The following is a 7,060-nucleotide window of genomic DNA, read 5'->3' as shown; positions in this document are numbered from 1 at the left end:
TGTAGTTTTTTAAAAATCCCATGGGAACTCTTTGATTTTCTGGGATAAAAAGTAGCCTATGTGCTAATCCAGAGTATAATCTATCTCCATTCTAAATTGCAGCCCAATCCGTCCAGTAGTTTTAGTGTGAAGGACACACACACACACATACAAACTTCATTGAGACTCAATTACCTACAAATTATACATACCTATTACCTACCTACTTAAATTCATTATTATTAATCTTAGTGATGGTAACCGGGGCCACGGATGCCAAATTCTCCTCAAAACCTTCAGTCGATCACCCATCCACCGACTTGGGAGTCGCCGTTGCTATAACAAATCCATTTTCAAAAATTCCACTCAAGCAAAGCCTGGCGAAGAAAATTTCCGCGCGTGATTTGTCCATGTTCTAAATCTAAAGCAGCTATTTGATATTTCAAATGCAAGACATACACATTTGATATTTCAAATGCAAGACATAGTACACATAGTATATACATACATAGACATAGTACCTAATCAGTTTAGGTCGTTTAGACGCACAATTGTTTTGGAAACACCAAACTTAAAATTTCGTAGTTTATGCAAAGTGTTCGTAAATATTAAAATTTCTTTAAATTAATTTTTCTGTACCCTTAACATTTTAAGAGATCATAGCGTGCGTATCAATAGCGATCTGGCATTTCGCGTAGGTAATTAGTTATAATACGCTTTCGCGTTTGAATTAAGAGGAAAGAAGGAATAAAGAGGATTTGAATTTTCGCCGGGTGACGCATATTCCGAAATAAAACCAGCATTTGAACAGTTAATATAAATATATTTCGAATTATTCAGAGGCTTCACAATATTTGGAAGAAGTGCTTGTCAGCGCTCATCCATCCAATTCGACGTTCGGCGCTTTTACCATACAATACAATTACGTTTCGTATAAAATGAACTGTACAAGCGGTTACGAATAAAAGCAGACACATGATTTATGTCGTTGCATTTACCGAACTATATCTATGGGGTTAAAGTTTAAACCATTCACATGCAAAACTGATCTTAGAGGGTGCTTTGTTTGTTTACTAGCTGCTTTGCTAAGAATTCTAGTAGTTCTAACACCTCATAATAGTTTCTGTATACAGATTTAAGATCAAAAAGAGAAATATTAATTTGCTAGTAAGAGATTAAACATTGTCTTTCATTTGCTTTTTCTTTATACCACACCGCCATTAAATTACTACACTAGTGCGGATGTTTAATTTGTACGCCCTAGTGCGGTAATTTAATGGCAGGCGGCATCCATGGATACCGAAGATAAAAAATTCACCATAGAATTTCACTGTGGTTACCCATATATATATATACCCATAAATATACCCATTTCCTATTGTAATATTTCATTTAATTTTACACGTTAAGATTTTACTATGGTTCGGTAGACGCAACTACTGTTTGTTGATTACAAAATGTATTAGTAACAATGACATAACAATAAAAGCTAACACCAATAAATGTTCCGTCCGTTACAGTAGACACTAGTGGAAAAAATTTCGACTAAAATGTATATGCGCTAACATACTAAGCTTTTTAACTATTTTACCTAATACCATTGAAATTAATCAGGATCAGACGTATTGTTCTTTTAACATACATTTTTGCGCCAGCGTTTTTTTATTGTACACAAAATAACACAAATTTGTAACAGACTTCCAAAAAAAAAAAAAACATAGGTCCTCAGTTTGACACTAGTTTTTTTCATATGCCCTTTCCTTAGCATTTCAAAACCGATTCTTGTTCACATTCAATTTCAAAATGTAACATTGACCGTAAAATTAATTTATGATCCTTAGGTTGAATGTTGTGTGCAATAAGGGTTATTTTCGCTTAGAAGGTCCAGATTACATTAATAAAAGTCGGAGCCATAAATGTCAAAGTAATTTTATGATCAAGACACAATGGCCAGTGTGTCCAAGCCAAGTTCTATCGACTTTACAGAGCGATCGGCGTCAGAAGTAATCCAGGCTATTATAATATGCGCTGGCACAAAAGTGCATATTAAAAAATACGACTTAGTAATTAACATATTGACAATCGTCACAAATAAAACACTGAAATGTTTTTACAAAATATCATTAAATGTATATTATAATAGCATAATATTTCCCATAAATAATTGAAACTATATTGGTCGAATAATATAATTTTTATACATTTTGAAATATACATGGTTAGGATTTGCACTGTTTTAGAAGTTGAGTGTTTACTTATAGACTGTAAAGTTTACCCGGGTGTGGACAGATGAAAAAATATGACTTTAAAAGCCTATTTGCTCATCTAAAGTCGCTGCAACTGGGTAAAAATGACGCACTTTCTAAACTTTATCCAAAAATTCGGTGCTATCGTTCATACATTTGTATAATGTTATGTATTAAAATAAATTGCGTTGTTTTAAAATTAAATTTTGTAGAAATGTATAGTCCGCATAGAAAGACAGCCAACTGTAAACTGATACAAATTTTTCAATCCATAGTAATGCATGAATTCTGAACTCTTTGTCTATAGTAATTCTCAGAGGTCAGAATTCATGCATTCGTGCGTGCGTTATAGTTATGTCATCAATTGATAAGATTGATTATTATCGATTAATCATATTTTTGGATTAAGTTTATAGATAGTCATATACAGAAACTTTTAATACCGTTCCAATAGATTTTTATTCTGAAATGTTCATAGAAAAATATGTTCGATATTACTTTATACTTCAGGACATCACTTAATAAAATATAGGTTATTGATATAGGTACTAGTTAGCGCACAGTTAATGAAAAAGTTTGAATAGATTTAAAGTAATAATTCCTTTATTAATGATAGCAAATACACATACTAACTAATATAAAAAATGTGATCGAAAGCGCCCTATTTAATGTTTCCTAGATATAAAAATGCATCACCATAGTAAATGGCGCGATCACTTACATTTTAGTTTTTAATACTAAAATTACCGTTATTTACATGCCTGTTTCTTCTAAATATCTGCATCTGAACAATACATTAAAACCTTACCAGCTATGTATGTACCTATTTTGTGCAATTGTTTATGCTTTTATTTTTAAACGAAGCGGCTAAGATTCCATTTTCAAATATTTAAAAAGTTAATTGTCTATGGCATCGATGTCGATAGAACAAGCAGCAACAATTGCACATTCCTTAGCATTCTTATGTGTACTAACTTTTACTTATTTTAGGAGTGGATTTAGACAGTAATTAATCTATGCTTAAAAGCATTTCCACACAATCATTGCGGGCAAGTAAATGAAGTTTTACAAGTAATGTTCGCGACAGGTCGAGATGGCAATTTTCTAGGGAGGTGACATCACATACCGGGTAATCGATATCGATATTTTTTTTGGTACACAACAAAATGAGAGTAAAATTATAACCACCTTTTTTTAAAGATATATGTTATTGATCACAATCTAAATCAAATTAACGTAAACTATAACATCGCTACAAACACTTGATTGAATTGTGAAAGTGATTTTAATTGTTCATGTGGCCCTACTAATTTTGAGTCATATTTTATTCTGGATGTTGACTCTTTTCGTAAGACAGTGTATATAAAATACAACCCGATCCAGTGTATTTACAACAATTTTGTTTACTTTTTTATAATTATATGTATATTATAATACTTTTCAGGCTAGTTGACGTGTTTGACAATGAATTATTGGTTATTTTATTTGTACATGTGACAAACAACTGAAGTCATATTTTTCAATACACAAAACTACAAGCTACAACGAAATCGATAAGTGCAGTCGATACGGATTCGTGCATCATTAAACTATGACAGTGTGGGAGTGCCGGGCGTCCTCCACTGCACAACTCACCTCATACCCCGATTGCCAAGTCGACCTGTCGCCAACTATGTGTCCCAGTAACAAACAGAAAAGTGTGGAAACACTTTAACAGTAAAAATCAATCAAAACATCAGTACGTTGCATAGATAATTAGGCGTAATATAAAAAAATAGAAGGCCGTGACGAGTCAATTAAAGCCTAAACCCATTTATCACATTTTTTTTCGAAAAATGTCTCCCAAAGACTAAGCGACCAAATAGAAAAAGTCATAACTTGGTCAGTAATTAATTGCTTAACTTAATAATTGTGCGGCATTTCACAGTAACCTTCATAAGTTTTAATAAGAATTGATTAATATATAGCTTGTTTGATGATAATACTTTGGACCAGGCTACAAAAAAAAAAAATAGGGTTAAAATTTTAATAATGTGTACAGTCAATGTAACTTTGCTTTTCGGAGCAACATCAAAAGAAAACTTATTCACCCCTTCAACGATATTCAAGTTCTTTTATCCAGAATACATGTACTAAAAAAATTTGGTTAAAATTAAAGAGTGATAAAATTAATCATCATATTTCATAAAAAGAAAAACGTTAAAAGACGTATATTGAAAATGGCTGAATAAAATCATGAATTAAAGTACAAAATATCACGTCAAAGAAGTTTTTCTGATTAAATTGCATTGGACTGTCCTCTAGCTAACTTCGATATGTATCTAACGCATTTCACGGGTGCTTAAATATTGCGCGTCGAGTTTATAATACATAATAAGTAGTACTTATGGGAAACTCGAATAACCTAGTAAATAACATTAAAACACATCAAATATGTTGGCAACGATCATTTTACTGCTACTTTGTGCCTGCCCATTACATAAAAAACATTAAGACAAAATCAACATTCTCAATAATCCCAATTTATTTAATAGGTTAAACAGTTGATTTCGAAGATAAGAAAAAAAAGAAATCTTAAACTTAAAAAGTAAAGCATACATTTCATATCGCATCTGAAAACATTTACTTAGTACACGTTACGAAGATTTAAATATTTATACATAACATTTTTTTTAATGAATACTGTGTATGTACTTACAGACACCTAATAATGAAATACAACAATTAATTATTGGGAACGAAATAAGCAATAATAATAATAATTAATCAAAAAATATAGTTAATCTCTGTCTAACACAAAAAATTTAACAATTCCAAATTTAAACACCAACACACCAATGCCAAAGAGGATTTTTTTCATCTGTTGTTTATGTTAAAACAAAACGGTGGTACATTACTATCACTTCTATAAGTTACGCCGATGTAACTGCGCAGAAATCTTATTTATAAATGGCGCGTAAATTTTCAGCCAACCATAGCGCGTCCGTCCGCTTTTGGTTGTTACCTTCGCGCCATGTTTTGTACGCGTGAATTTTATCAGCGAGATAGCGCGAGTCTCTGTTGTTCTTGTGTTTAAAATCTTAACGTCTAGCAATAAAGTTTATATTTCATTGGTGTACATTCGGATTTAGTCAGCAGCGTTAGGTTGCGCTTTTCTGTGCAAACGAAATTTTCCGATGCAACTTATAAAAGTAGTAGTACTGTAAAGGTGTTCAAGAAATAGTGTAGGAATGTATTTTACATATAACGTGCCATGCACAAGACGACATATTCGCATACAGCTACAATACGCGCGTTTCACAACGACAACGACAGCGTTTTCCAACTGGATTTGACTTAACTCTTAGTACGACTTTCTGCATCTAGACAACGTTGATAGATTACGAGTAAAATCAACCAAAACCTGGCCGATTTCAAGTTGTTTATTCAGTAACTACTGGCGATCTGCATTTAACAGTTTCCGCTTGGGACGTTGTGCAGGCTCTAAAAGTATGGACGAACGAGATCTGTAAGATAAGAAAGTTAAGATTCTGGATTACTCTGGAGTTGAGTATAGTATTTTGATATTCGAGATCCATCAACGTTTTCAAGATGTAAACATGACCTAAGCCTGTGTAATTTGTCATACATTTGCAGTGTCATTTCCAGCACTGTAGACACGTACGTTCGTAACACATGCGTCAACTGCCGGTTAAAATGTCGCCGCGTGCGAAGGTTCTTAAAATTCGCGTTAGAAAAAGCACCCAAATATGAATACTCGGTAATCGACACTCGATTAAAAACCTGACATGTTCCCTTACTATACAATGTCACTTAGCCATAGACAACTGTCACATGTCAGTGCCGTTCCACAGATAATACAAAAGCGTTTACAATACGGAGCTCACTCACACCAACTCACGTGACATATTATAAAGCCCTGGTTAAAAGCAACGCGCGACGTCAGCAATGTGTCTATAGCGCGACAGGAAATCAAACTGTTCAAAATCAAAAATCTGATTGACCAAAGCGCACACGTCTGTGCTCCGCTCTGCTCGTGTCCGCTTCACTCGAAACATACCCGTAGGATGCCTGTCCATAGAAGAAGAGCGGAACAGAGATATGTTCAACCAACCAATCACATTATTAAAATTTGACGTGATGAAAATATCACGTGACCTCTCGATAATTTGATTGGTCCTCTGACGTCTCCGCTTCACTCCGCTCCAGTAGAACCAGGGGCTACTATAACGAGTCGTTGCAGCCGTGACTCGTTCAGTGTGACATCCTGTCATGCTATTTATATCACATGTCACTTTTGTCACGTATTGTACATAACCAGGGCGTAAATGATGCGTATTTTAATAGTTAAGAATTAACATCTATTGTATTGCATTTGATTGCAGTCCATGTTTTTATTTTTTAGTTCATACAGCACTCAGGTGGTACGATGAAGACGGATCGTTTGGTGCGCTCTATTTTATTATAGCTAGGCTGTTTACACTGGCGTCGTACTTCGTCTACTCTCTCTGAAACAGAAAACTAAAATGAATATCAATCCATTGATCTGCCGTCCTATATCTAAAAAGTCAGAACTGCAAAAAAAAAATAGTTTAAGAGTTATCGCCAAAAAATATGGGAATTTAGACAAATCGGTCGTTATCGTAAAGGCATGCGTTAAGTACAGCATACCTCCTGTAAAGCAGTGTTAGCAATGTTTAAGGTATGGACACATCGCCAAATATTGTAAGAATGTAATCAAATGTACTGTACAGAAAGCCATCATTCTAAAGGCTGCAAAACAGATAAATCTAATGCTAAATGTAGCAATTGTAGTGACAATCACTTAGCAGTGA

The 7,060-nt window shown here is 33.7% G+C and overlaps 1 protein-coding gene across 1 annotated transcript in view; it reads right to left on the bottom strand.

The window, feature by feature from the left end:
- Window positions 1-781: 781 nt before the first annotated feature.
- Window positions 782-7,060, bottom strand: part of LOC123872138 (ras-related protein Rac1) — a 44,820-nt gene continuing 38,541 nt past the window's right edge. Inside the window, exon 6 of the mRNA XM_045916295.1 lies at window positions 782-6,733. The gene's annotated coding sequence lies outside the window, so the exon portion shown is untranslated. The remainder of the gene's footprint in view (window positions 6,734-7,060) is intronic.

This window comes from Maniola jurtina, chromosome 14 (assembly GCF_905333055.1).
Source record: "Maniola jurtina chromosome 14, ilManJurt1.1, whole genome shotgun sequence".
Classification (NCBI taxonomy): domain Eukaryota; kingdom Metazoa; phylum Arthropoda; class Insecta; order Lepidoptera; family Nymphalidae; genus Maniola; species Maniola jurtina.
The sequence above is the reverse complement of the archived record's forward strand: the minus strand, read 5'-3'. Positions and strand labels throughout refer to the sequence as shown.